General features: G+C 48.4%; 1 protein-coding gene across 2 annotated transcripts in view; it reads right to left on the bottom strand.

Moving 5' to 3' along the window:
• The window catches only part of LOC128704981 (uncharacterized), a 119,355-nt gene that overhangs the window by 104,518 nt on the left and 1,084 nt on the right, over positions 1-13,753 (bottom strand). The gene's annotated exons all lie outside the window — the stretch shown is intronic.

Raw genomic sequence — 13,753 nt, 5'->3', positions numbered from 1 at the left:
CTATGGGTGAAATGATTATTCTCATTCTGTGATCATTCATCCATCACTGTACTCAGTGTGGTTGTGGAGGTCGAGTTATAGCTCCTGGCCCTGCTTCTTCACTGGCCACTTCTGAGTCACTCTTCCTGCTCCGTGAGCTTTATTATACCTCATCTTAAAGCTATGTATGGCTCCTGCTTCCACTACACATCCATACATCAATGTTCTCATCCATCCATTATTGTTGGTCCATCACTATTCTCATCTGTCACCGTTTTATTTTCATCCATGGCAAAATTCATCCATCTGAGGTCACAGCCATAGTCTTGCATCCACCTATCCTTAAAAGATGTTAGTTTTCATCCATAACTGTCATCATCCATGTCCTCACTACATGCATTATCATCCTCATCCATAACAGTCCTAATCTATCCGTCATTGCCGTCATCTATCACGGCCTTTATTAATCCTCATCCACCCAACCGCCACCATCGTTCATCCAACACTATCCTTATTCATCCATGCAACACATACCATAGTCACTGCCGTCATCCATCACGACCTTTATCCATCCCCATCCACTCAATCGCCACCATCGTTCATCCAACACTATCCTTATTCATCCATGTAACACATACCACAGTCACTGCCGTCATCCATCACGACTTTTCTCCATCCCCATCCACTCAATCGCCACCATCGTTCATCCAACACTATCCTTATTCATCCATGCAACACATACCACAGTCACTGCCGTCATCCATCACGACCTTTATCCATCCCCATCCACTCAATCGCCACCATCGTTCATCCAACACTAACCTTAGTCATCCATACAACACATACCACAGTCTGCCGTCATCCGCATTTCCTGCCTCACCATCGCATTAAACAGAATCACGAGCTACAGAAGTCTGGACAACAGGGGCCGAGCGTCACATCCTGTTAACCCGGATAATTCTGTTGATGGGTGGGGAAGCAAACAGATAACAGATGTATGACTAGTGGAATGCTGTTATACCAGTAAGTGCTAACAATAACACGAACACAATAACATAAGCATAACATAATCGTAAAACGATACGTACATAATGACTCTGTGTATACAATGAGTTACTGATATATACAATGATTCTGATGTAATGATACCCGTCACAATAGACAGACAGACTCGATTTCTAATTATTTTCAGAACATCAATTCAATTTTTATACTTAAATGATTTAGGTTTCGGGGAGACATCTTGAGTACTCGCTGGTCGCTCAACCCTCCTTCCTGAGTTAACGTGGATGGTTAACCTTCCCTATCCTGGGTTGTCATGGGTGGGTAACCTTCCCTATCTTGGGTTATGGGTGGGTAACCTTCCCTATCCTGGGTTATCATGGGTGGGTAACCTTCCCTATCCTGGGTTATCATGGGTGGTTAACCTTCCCTATCCTGGGTTATCATGGGTGGTTAACCTTCCCTATCCTGGGTTATGGGTGGCTAACCTTCCCTATCCTGGGTTATGGGTGCCTAACCTTCCCTATCCTGGGTTATGGGTGCCTAACCTTCCCTATCCTGGGTTATCATGGGTGGCTAACCTACCCTATCCTGGGTTATCATGGGTGGATAACCTTCCCTATCCTGGGTTATCATGGGTGGATAACCTTCCCTATCCTGGGTTATCATGGGTGGATAACCTTCCCTATCCTGGGTTATCATGGGTGGTTAACCTTCCCTATCCTGGGTTATGGGTGGGTAACCTTCCCTATCCTGGGTTATCATGGGTGGTTAACCTTCCCTATCCTGGGTTATCATGGGTGGGTAACCTTCCCTATCCTGGGTTATCATGGGTGGTTAACCTTCCCTATCCTGGGTTATCATGGGTGGTTAACCTTCCCTATCCTGGGTTATGGGTGGGTAACCTTCCCTATCCTGGGTTATCATGGGTGGGTAACCTTCCCTATCCTGGGTTATGGGTGGGTAACCTTCCCTATCCTGGGTTATCATGGGTGGATAACCTTCCCTATCCTGGGTTATCATGGGTGGTTAACCTTCCCTATCCTGGGTTATCATGGGTGGTTAACCTTCCCTATCCTGGGTTATGGGTGGCTAACCTTCCCTATCCTGGGTTATGGGTGCCTAACCTTCCCTATCCTGGGTTATGGGTGGCTAACCTTCCCTATCCTGGGTTATCATGGGTGGTTAACCTTCCCTATCCTGGGTTATCATGGGTGGTTAACCTTCCCTATCCTGGGTTATCATGGGTGGTTAACCCTCCCCACCCCAGGTTATCATGGGTGGCTAACCCTCCCTATCCCGGGTTATCATGGGTGGCTAACCCTCCCTATCCCGGGTTATCATGGGTGGCTGACCCTCCCCACCCCAGGTTATCATGGGTGGCTAACCCTCTCCAGGATTAAAAATCCCAACAAATCTCTTCTTAGCCTACAGGGAAATACACTTAAGTGGATTAGTTTGGAAGTTAAGACACAAAAATCTCATTACCTACATTGACTTGTAATACGAGGAATTAGGGGAGACATGACTCAAGTGTGTAAGTGGTAGATGAGCATAAATAAGGGGAGACATGACTGAAGTGGTAGATGAGCATAAATAAGAGGAGACATGACTGAAGTGTGTAAGTGGTAGATGAGCATAAATAAGAGGAGACATGACTGAAGTAAGTGGTAGATGAGCATAAATAAGGGGAGACATGACTGAAGTAAGTGGTAGATGAGCATAAATAAGGGGAGACATGACTGAAGTAAGTGGTAGATGAGCATAAATAAGGGGAGACATGACTGAAGTAAGTGGTAGATGAGCATAAATAAGGGGAGACATGACTGAAGTGTGTAAGTGGTAGATGAGCATAAATAAGGAATATAATGAGAACTGGAATGGGCTCAAATTGGATAAATTTAGATTTAAGAAGGATATAGGTGAATAGGTTTGGGAGTAGTGTGTGGGCAGTGTGCCTGGTGGCGTGTGTGAGTGTGGGCAGTGTGCCTGGTGGCGTGTGTGAGTGGGGGCAGTGTGCCTGGTGGCGTGTGTGAGTGTGGGCAGTGTGCCTGGTGGCGTGTGTGAGTGTGGGCAGTGTGCCTGGTGGCGTGTGAGAGTGTGGGCAGTGTGCCTGGTGGCGTGTGTGAGTGTGGGCAGTGTGCCTGGTGGCGTGTGTGAGTGTGGTCAGTGTGCCTGGTGGCGTGTGTGAGTGTGGGCAGTGTGCCTGGTGGCGTGTGTGAGTGTGGGCAGTGTGCCTGGTGGCGTGTGTGAGTGGGGGCAGTGTGCCTGGTGGCGTGTGTGAGTGTGGGCAGTGTGCCTGGTGGCGTGTGTGAGTGTGGGCAGTGTGCCTGGTGGCGTGTGTGAGTGTGGGCAGTGTGCCTGGTGGCGTGTGTGAGTGTGGGCAGTGTGCCTGGTGGCGTGTGTGAATGTGGGCAGTGTGCCTGGTGGCGTGTGTGAGTGTGGGCAGTGTGCCTGGTGGCGTGTGTGAGTGTGGGCAGTGTGCCTGGTGGCGTGTGTGAGTGTGGGCAGTGTGCCTGGTGGCGTGTGTGAGTGGGGGCAGTGTGCCTGGTGGCGTGTGTGAGTGTGGGCAGTGTGCCTGGTGGCGTGTGTGTGTGTGTGGGCAGTGTGCCTGGTGGCGTGTGTGAGTGTGGGCAGTGTGCCTGGTGGCGTGTGTGAGTGTGGGCAGTGTGCCTGGTGGCGTGTGTGAGTGTGGGCAGTGTGCCTGGTGGCGTGTGTGAGTGTGGTCAGTGTGCCTGGTGGCGTGTGTGAGTGTGGGCAGTGTGCCTGGTGGCGTGTGTGAGTGTGGGCAGTGTGCCTGGTGGCGTGTGTGAGTGGGGGCAGTGTGCCTGGTGGCGTGTGTGAGTGTGGGCAGTGTGCCTGGTGGCGTGTGTGAGTGTGGGCAGTGTGCCTGGTGGCGTGTGTGAGTGTGGGCAGTGTGCCTGGTGGCGTGTGTGAGTGTGGGCAGTGTGCCTGGTGGCGTGTGTGAGTGTGGGCAGTGTGCCTGGTGGCGTGTGTGAGTGTGGGCAGTGTGCCTGGTGGCGTGTGTGAGTGTGGGCAGTGTGCCTGGTGGCGTGTGTGAGTGTGGGCAGTGTGCCTGGTGGCGTGTGTGAGTGTGGGCAGTGTGCCTGGTGGCGTGTGTGAGTGTGGGCAGTGTGCGAGTGTGGGCAGTGTGCCTGGTGGGGTGTGTGAGTGGGGGCAGTGTGCCTGGTGGGGTGTGTGAGAGGGGGCAGTGTGCCTGGTGGGGTGTGTGAGTGTGGGCAGTGTGCCTGGTGGCGTGTGTGAGTGTGGGCAGTGTGCCTGGTGGCGTGTGAGTGTGGGCAGTGTGCCTGGTGGCGTGTGTGAGTGGGCAGTGTGCCTGGTGGCGTGTGTGAGTGGGGGCAGTGTGCCTGGTGGCGTGTGTGAGTGGGGGCAGTGTGCCTGGGGGGGTGTGTGTGTGGGGGCAGTGTGCCTGGTGGCGTGTGTGAGTGGGGGCAGTGTGCCTGGTGGCGTGTGTGAGTGGGGGCAGTGTGCCTGGTGGCGTGTGTGAGTGGGGGCAGTGTGCCTGGTGGCGTGTGTGAGTGGGGGGCAGTGTGCCTGGTGGCGTGTGTGAGTGGGGGCAGTGTGCCTGGTGGCGTGTGTGAGTGGGGGGCAGTGTGCCTGGTGGCGTGTGTGAGTGGGGGCAGTGTGCCTGGTGGCGTGTGTGAGTGGGGGGCAGTGTGCCTGGTGGCGTGTGTGAGTGGGGGCAGTGTGCCTGGTGGCGTGTGTGAGTGGGGGGCAGTGTGCCTGGTGGCGTGTGTGAGTGGGGGCAGTGTGCCTGGTGGCGTGTGTGAGTGGGGGCAGTGTGCCTGGTGGCGTGTGTGAGTGGGGGCAGTGTGCCTGGTGGCGTGTGTGAGTGGGGGCAGTGTGCCTGGTGGCGTGTGTGAGTGGGGGCAGTGTGCCTGGTGGCGTGTGTGAGTGGGGGCAGTGTGCCTGGTGGCGTGTGTGAGTGGGGGCAGTGTGCCTGGTGGCGTGTGTGAGTGGGGGCAGTGTGCCTGGTGGCGTGTGTGAGTGGGGGCAGTGTGCCTGGTGGCGTGTGTGAGTGGGGGCAGTGTGCCTGGTGGCGTGTGTGAGTGGGGGCAGTGTGCCTGGTGGCGTGTGTGAGTGGGGGCAGTGTGCCTGGTGGCGTGTGTGAGTGGGGGCAGTGTGCCTGGGGCGTGTGTGAGTGGGGGTAGTGTGCCTGGTGGCGTGTGTGAGTGGGGGCAGTGTGCCTGGTGGCGTGTGTGAGTGGGGGCAGTGTGCCTGGTGGCGTGTGTGAGTGGGGGCAGTGTGCCTGGTGGCGTGTGTGAGTGGGGGCAGTGTGCCTGGTGGCGTGTGTGAGTGGGGGCAGTGTGCCTGGTGGCGTGTGTGAGTGGGGGCAGTGTGCCTGGTGGCGTGTGTGAGTGGGGGCAGTGTGCCTGGTGGCGTGTGTGAGTGGGGGCAGTGTGCCTGGTGGCGTGTGTGAGTGGGGGCAGTGTGCCTGGTGGCGTGTGTGAGTGGGGGCAGTGTGCCTGGTGGCGTGTGTGAGTGGGGGCAGTGTGCCTGGTGGCGTGTGTGAGTGGGGGCAGTGTGCCTGGTGGCGTGTGTGAGTGGGGGCAGTGTGCCTGGTGGCGTGTGTGAGTGGGGGCAGTGTGCCTGGTGGCGTGTGTGAGTGGGGGCAGTGTGCCTGGTGGCGTGTGTGAGTGGGGGCAGTGTGCCTGGTGGCGTGTGTGAGTGGGGGCAGTGTGCCTGGTGGCGTGTGTGAGTGGGGGCAGTGTGCCTGGTGGCGTGTGTGAGTGGGGGCAGTGTGCCTGGTGGCGTGTGTGAGTGGGGGCAGTGTGCCTGGTGGCGTGTGTGAGTGGGGGCAGTGTGCCTGGTGGCGTGTGTGAGTGGGGGCAGTGTGCCTGGTGGCGTGTGTGAGTGGGGGCAGTGTGCCTGGTGGCGTGTGTGAGTGGGGGCAGTGTGCCTGGTGGCGTGTGTGAGTGGGGGCAGTGTGCCTGGTGGCGTGTGTGAGTGGGGGGCAGTGTGCCTGGTGGCGTGTGAGAGTGGGGGCAGTGTGCCTGGTGGCGTGTGTGAGTGGGACAGTCTGCCTGGTGGCGAACGAGTCTACCCGGAGGTCATTCCGGGGATCAACACCCCCGCGGCCCGGTCCACGACCAGGCCTCCCGATGGATCAGGGCCTGATAAACGAGCCTGTTACTGCTGGCCGCAGATAGTCCAACGTACGAACCACAGCCCGGCTGATCCGGCATCGACTTAGTATTAGTCCATCTCCCTCTTGAAGACAACCAGGGGTCTATTGGTAATGCCCCTTATGCATGGTGGGAGGCTTTTGAACAGTCTTGGGCCCCGGACACTTAGTGTTTTCTCTTAGTGTACCAGTGCCGCCCCTGCTTTTCAATGGGGTATGTTGCATCTTCTGCCAAGTCTTTTGCTGTCGTAGTGAGTGATTTCTGTGTGCAGGTTAGGAATCAGTCCCTCCAGGATCTTCCAGGTGATAGTGTGTGGTACAGTCTGTCTAGTGTACGAGTACCCGCCTAATTGTGGTTGCAGTTCCTGGTCCCGCATCTTCACTGGTCGCTGCTAGATCCTCTCCCTGCTCCATGAGCTTTATCATACCTCGTCTTAAGGCAGTGTATGGTTCCTGCCTCCACTACATCGCTTGCCAGACTATTCCACTTCCTGACAACTGTGAAGAAATATTTCCTAACATCCTTTTGACTCGTTTGAGTCTTCAACTTCCAATTGTGACCCCTTGCTTCTGTGTCCCCTCTCTGGAACATCCTGTCTCTGTCCACTTTGTCTATTCCTCGCAGTATTTTGTATATCGTTATCATGTCTCCCCTGACCCTCCTGTCCTCCAGTGTCGTCAGGCCGATTTCCCTTAACCTGTCTTCGTAGGACATTCCCCTTGACTTTAGAACTAGCCTTGTCGCAAACTTTTACACTTCAATTTCTTGACGTACTTGACCAGGTGTGGGTTCCAAACTGGTGCTGCATACTCCAGTATGGGCCTGACGTGCATGGTGTACAGTATCTTGAACGATTCCTTACTGAGGTATCGGAACGCTATTCTCAGGTTTGCCAGGCGCCAGTATGCTGCAGCAGTTATCTGATTGATGTGTGCCTCCGGTGACGTGCTCGATGTTATGGTCACTAGAAGATCTTTCTCCCTGAGTGAGGTTTGCAGTCATTGGCCACCTAGACTATACTCCGTCTCCGGTCTTCTTTCTCCTTCCCCGATCTTCATGACTTTGCATTTCGCGGGGTTAAATTCGAGAATCCAGTTGCTGGACCAGGTGTCCAGTCTGTCCAGGTCTCTTTGTAGTCCTGCCTGATCCTCATTTGATTTAATTCTCATGTCATTCACATGTACAAAAAATAGCACTGGTCCTAGTACTGACCCTTGTGGGACACCAGCCTGCCTGCTGGCGGGCGAGTGGAGCAGCCTGCCTGCCTGCCTGCTGGCGGGCGAGTGGAGCAGCCTGCCTGCCTGCCTGCCTGCTGGCGGGCGAGTGGAGCAGCCTGCCTGCTGGCGGGCGAGTGGAGCAGCCTGCCTGCTGGCGGGCGAGTGGAGCAGCCTGCCTGCTGGCGGGCGAGTGGAGCAGCCTGCCTGCTGGCGGGCGAGTGGAGCAGCCTGCCTGCTGGCGGGCGAGTGGAGCAGCCTGCCTGCTGGCGGGCGAGTGGAGCAGCCTGCCTGCTGGCGGGCGAGTGGAGCAGCCTGCCTGCCAGAGTACTGAAGCTAAAACCTTCGGTACCTTCAAATTTAATTTAGATATATACACTCGTGTATATATCTAAACTGATAAGAGTTATCAAACCCAATTTCTATGGTAACACTGAAAATGTGTTGGGAGAATATTTTTAAGTCTGTGTTTGAGAGAGATCCACCTTGTATGGGCCAGTTGGCCTCCTGCAGTGCTCCTCATTTCTTATTTTCTTCAGATTTATAATTGGCTATCGTTGTCTTTATTCAATTTTTAATAATCTTTTTCACCTCTTGTTCAATTTTCTCTGTTCTAACCTTCATAATTCGTAAATCTATATCTCGATAGTAACAATTATATTATCTCGAGAGTAACAATTATATTATCTCGAGAGTAACAGTTATATTATCTCAATTGTAACAGTTATATTATCTCGATTGTAACAGTTATATTATCTCGATTGTAACAGTTATATTATCTCGATTGTAACAGTTATATTATCTCGAGAGTAACAATTATATTATCTCGAGAGTAACAATTATATTATCTCGATTGCAACAGTTATATTATCTCGATTGTAAGTTATATTATCTCGAGAGTAACAGTTATATTATCTCGAGAGTAACAGTTATATTATCTCGAGAGTAACAGTTATATTATCTCGAGAGTAACAGTTATATTATCTCGAGAGTAACAGTTATATTATCTCGAGAGTAACAGTTATATTATCTCGAGAGTAACAGTTATATTATCTCGAGAGTAACAGTTATATTATCTCGAGAGTAACTGTTATATTATCTCGAGAGTAACAATTATATTATCTCGATTGTAACAGTTATATTATCTCGAGAGTAACAATTATATTATCTCGATTGTAAGTTATATTATCTCGAGAGTAACAATTATATTATCTCGAGAGTAACAATTATATTATCTCGATTGTAACAGTTATATTATCTCGAGAGTAACAATTATATTTACTCAGTAATTGGCTTTGAGCTTTGAATTCCACTTTTCTTCACACATTCTTCCAGCTTCACTCACTCTCTCTCAAATTACTTCAAATTCACTAGTTTCTTTTTTCTTGTTCTTTCAGGTACACTTGTTTTGCCTTCAAAATCTTTCAGGTACACTTGTTTTCCCTTCAAAATCTTTCAGGTACACTTGTTTTAGCTTCAAAATCTTTCAGGTACACTAGTTTTCCCTCCAAAATCTTTCAGGTACACTTGTTTTAGCTTCAAAATCTTTCAGGTACACTAGTTTTCCCTCCAAAATCTTTCAGGTACACTTCTTTTCCCTTCAAAATCTTTCAGGTACACTTGTTTTTCCTTCAAAATCTTTCAGGTACACTTATTTTCCCTTAAATCTTTCAGGAACACTTGTTTTCCCTTCAAAATCTTTCAGGAACACTTGTTTTCCCTTTAAAATCTTTCAGGAACACTTGTTTTCCCTTTAAAATCTTTCAGGAACACTTGTTTTCCCTTCAAAATCTTTCAGGAACACTTGTTTTCCCTTCAAAATCTTTCAGGAACACTTGTTTTCCCTTCAAAATCTTTCAGGTACACTTGTTTTCCCTTCAAAATCTTTCAGGTACACTTGTTTTCCCTTCAAAATCTTTCAGGTACACTTGTTTTCCCTTCAAAATCTTTCAGGTACACTTGTTTTCCCTTCAAAATCTTTCAGGTACACTTGTTTTCCCTTCAAAATCTTTCAGGTACACTAGTTTTCCCTCCAAAATCTTTCAGGTACACTTCTTTTCCCTTCAAAATCTTTCAGGTACACTTGTTTTCCCTTCAAAATCTTTCAGGTACACTTGTTTTCCCTTCAAAATCTTTCAGGAACACTTGTTTTCCCTTCAAAATCTTTCAGGAACTTGTTTTCCCTTTAAAATCTTTCAGGAACACTTGTTTTCCCTTCAAAATCTTTCAGGAACACTTGTTTTCCCTTCAAAATCTTTCAGGAACACTTGTTTTCCCTTCAAAATCTTTCAGGAACACTTGTTTTCCCTTCAAAATCTTTCAGGAACACTTGTTTTCCCTTCAAAATCTTTCAGGTACACTTGTTTTCCCTTCAAAATCTTTCAGGTACACTTGTTTTCCCTTCAAAATCTTTCAGGTACACTTGTTTTCCCTTCAAAATCTTTCAGGTACACTTGTTTTCCCTTCAAAATCTTTCAGGTACACTTGTTTTCCCTTCAAAATCTTTCAGGAACACTTGCTTTCCCTTCAAAAATTTTCAGGTACACTTGTTTTCCCTTCAAAATCTTTCAGGTACACTTGTTTTCCCTTCAAAATCTTTCAGGTACACTTATTTTCCCTTCAAAATCTTTCAGGAACACTTGTTTTCCCTCCAAAATCTTTCAGGTACACTTGTTTTCCCTTCAAAATCTTTCAGGAACACTTGCTTTCCCTTCAAAAATTTTCAGGAACACTTGCTTTCCCTTCAAAAATTTTCAGGTACACTTGTTTTCCCTTCAAAATCTTTCAGGTACACTTGTTTTCCCTTCAAAATCTTTCAGGTACACTTGTTTTCCCTTCAAAATCTTTCAGGTACACTTGTTTTCCCTTCAAAATCTTTCAGGTACACTAGTTTTCCCTTCACAAAATTTTTAAATTTTAGTTTTTCCCCAGATTTTTTTTTCAAGAGTTTTCTTCCCAACATTTTCAAAATTAATTTTTCCTTTTAAAGTCTTTCAAATCCAGTTTTCCCATTATATTATTATAATCAAAAAGAAGCGCTAAACCACAAGGGCTATACAGTTTTTCCATAACAAACACTGAAATAAAGTCTGTATCCCACACTCTTTCGAGACCAAACTTTGTTTTGTAAATTATTTCGAGGACAAACTTTATTTTGTAAATTATTTCGAGGACAAACTTTGTAAATTATTTCGAGGACAAACTTTGTTTTGTAAATTATTTCGAGGACAAACTTTGTTTTGTAAATTATTTCGAGGACAAACTTTGTTTTGTAAATTATTTAGAGGACAAACTTTATTTTGCAAATTATTTCGAGACCAAACTTTGTTTTGTAAATTATTTCGAGGACAAACTTTATTTTGTAAATTATTTCGAGGACAAACTTTGTAAATTATTTCGAGGACAAACTTTGTAAATTATTTCGAGGACAAACTTTGTTTGGTAAATTATTTCGAGGACAAACTTTGTTTTGTAAATTATTTCGAGGACAAACTTTGTTTTGTAAATTATTTCGAGGACAAACTTTGCTTTGTAAATTATTTCGAGGCCAAACTTTATTTTGTAAATTATTTCGAGACCAAACTTTACTTTGCAAATTATTTCGAGACCAAACTTTACTTTGCAAATTATTTCGATTCAAGTTTCTCATTCCCACTTATGAGTAGTTATCTAATAATCAAAATTCCCAGATATAAAACTGCTTCGTATAACTGTTAGACAGTTTAAGTCGAGAATTAGACACGTGTACATCTGGGTGTGTCTATTTGTAGACGTTTCACCATTCAGAACATAATGTGTAGACTGGATTATTATAATCCGTAGGATTATACAGCGCATGTGGGGGGATAGAAGGTATTCAGGCTGAATTCAGGGAACCGGAGCACAAATCCAATTCCCTAGATCAAGAGCCCCCCACCAGCGAACCGGAGCACAAATCCAATTCCCTAGATCAAGAGCCCCTCACCAGCGAACCGGAGCACAAATCCAATTCCCTAGATCAAGAGCCCCTCACCAGCGTCAAGGAGCCTCCCTTGAGGGGTGTAGAAGTGTATACGGAATGAGGTAATCGGTCCCTTCACCGACTCCAAGACTAGTTCTACTGTCTTGGAGTCGGTGAAGGGACCGACCACTGTCTTGGAGTCGGTGAAGGGACCGACCACTGTCTTGGAGTCGGTGAAGGGACCGACCACTGTCTTGGAGTCGGTGAAGGGACCGACCACTGTCTCGGAATCGGTGAAGGGACCGACTATTGTCTTGTCCTTGTATTAATAGTCACTGGCTGGCGGAACGCCTACAATAAAAATTCCCAGATAATTTACAAGTCTAAATCATGTTGTCGGTACTGTGTACCGTCTATGTACACCGCGACGTTGGGGGTTCAGTGTGTATGCTAATGAGAAATGTTGGTACTGCAGTAGCGTTGCTAGGGTTGGTGTCCCCCGGGGTGGCATCTTTGGTGTCCCCCGGGGTGGCATCTTTGGTGTCCCCCGGGGTGGCATCTTTGGTGTCCCCCGGGGTGGCATCTTTGGTGTCACCCCATGAAATCCAAGATCAAGGGGATGGGGGAGGCAACTCCAGTTACGTCACTACTGCATGACCAGTTACGTCACTACTGCATGGCCAGTTACGTCACTACTGCATGGCCAGTTACGTCACTACTGCATGACCAGTTACGTCACTACTGCATGACCAGTTACGTCACTACTGCATGACCAGTTACGTCACTACTGCATGACCAGTTACGTCACTACTGCATGACCAGTTACGTCACTACTGCATGACCAGTTACGTCACTACTGCATGGCCAGTTACGTCACTACTGCATGACCAGTTACGTCACTACTGCATGGCCAGTTACGTCACTACTGCATGGCCAGTTACGTCACTACTGCATGGCCAGTAACTAATGTTTACCAATGAGAACGTTTAAGCCCCATAAACCGAACAGGAAAATACTTATAGTAGTAACGAGGAATTCTTCTCTTACAGTACTGCAGCAATGTTTTGTGCGTTAGTTTCACCTTTAGAGGGTCTATGGTGTCACTGGGGGCGCGTCCCCCCGTGCCCCCCCTTATGGGGCCAATGGTTGGTAGAGCCTTGAGGGTCTAGCGTTCACTGAATGTATTTGTACTACCGAACCGTCTGATATAATTTCCCTATCCAACCACATGGTCATCAGACCATTGGTTATTAGTTTCAAACCTGTCGGCTATCTCAGTAGTAGTAACCAGTTACCAGTAACCACTGTGCCAGTTGACTCACGACCAACCGTCTCTGCCTGAGTCACTGTCTATTCATATTGTGCTGACCTGGCATAAGACCCTCTCACATATGGGTACTGGGCGGCCAGGCAGTCAGTGTTACGAGAGGAGCGAGAGAGATAGGTCACGGCTGTAAGGGCGTTAACCACCTTATCTGTAATTATACGTAATACCAGCCTACGTGAGTATTCCTTACCTAATCCACGTGTCGAACTCCCACATGATAGCTACACTAGGGTCGTTTGTCTTACTCTGACCTTTGTAGATAAATTAGACGCATGTGCAACTCTTGGGTATCTTTATTGAGGAAATGTTTCGCCACACAGTGGCTTCTTCAGTCCATACGTAGGAGAATCTTGAAGAACAGGAGGAGAATGAGGTAATCAGTCCCTCAACCTTGAGTCGATGTGTTCAGTCCATCAATGTTGAGTAGAATTGATGGACTGAACATATCGACTCAAGGCTGAGGGACTGATTACCTCATTCTCCTCCTGTTCTTCAAGTTTCTCATACGCATGGACTGATGAAGCCACTGTGTGGCGAAACGTTTCCTCAATAAAGATACCCAAGAGTTGCACATGTGTCTAATTTATCAACATGTCGGTTCTCTGAACCATTCATCTACTAACCTTTGTAAATGATTCAGTTCGGAGCGAAATGCAGTCGTAAGTTTAAGTTCGGGTTTTGTTTATTGTTCCAGTCAAAGTATTGTGCCTTTGTTTTTAAGGTCATTAAAGGCACACTCGACCTTTTCACCACCAGAAAAGGATACTTGTACTCCTAAAAGAGGAATTAAATTCTCAGCATTTATACGCTGGAATACACTTCTTGGTGTATTGGTATCGTTAGCGCACTCGCCTCGCACACTGAGGTCCGGGGTTCGAATCTCCTCCGGTACGGCTGGAAAACATTAGGGACGTGTTTCCATAAGACACCTGCTGTCTGTTCACCCATTAGTTTAAAATTGGTACGTGGGTGTTAGTGGTGTGGGTGGCATCCTGGGTGTTAGTGGTGTGGGTGGCATCCTGAGTGTTAGTGGACTGGTGGGGGTCACATCCTGGGTGTTAGTGGACTGATGTGAGTGGCATCCTGGGTGTTAGTGGACTGGTGTGGGTGGCATCCTGGGTGTTAGTGGACTGGTGGGGGTCAC

The sequence above is a fragment of the Cherax quadricarinatus genome, chromosome 97 (genome assembly GCF_038502225.1).
Source record: "Cherax quadricarinatus isolate ZL_2023a chromosome 97, ASM3850222v1, whole genome shotgun sequence".
Lineage (NCBI taxonomy): Eukaryota > Metazoa > Arthropoda > Malacostraca > Decapoda > Parastacidae > Cherax > Cherax quadricarinatus.
This window is presented reverse-complemented; position numbering and strand designations above follow the sequence as displayed.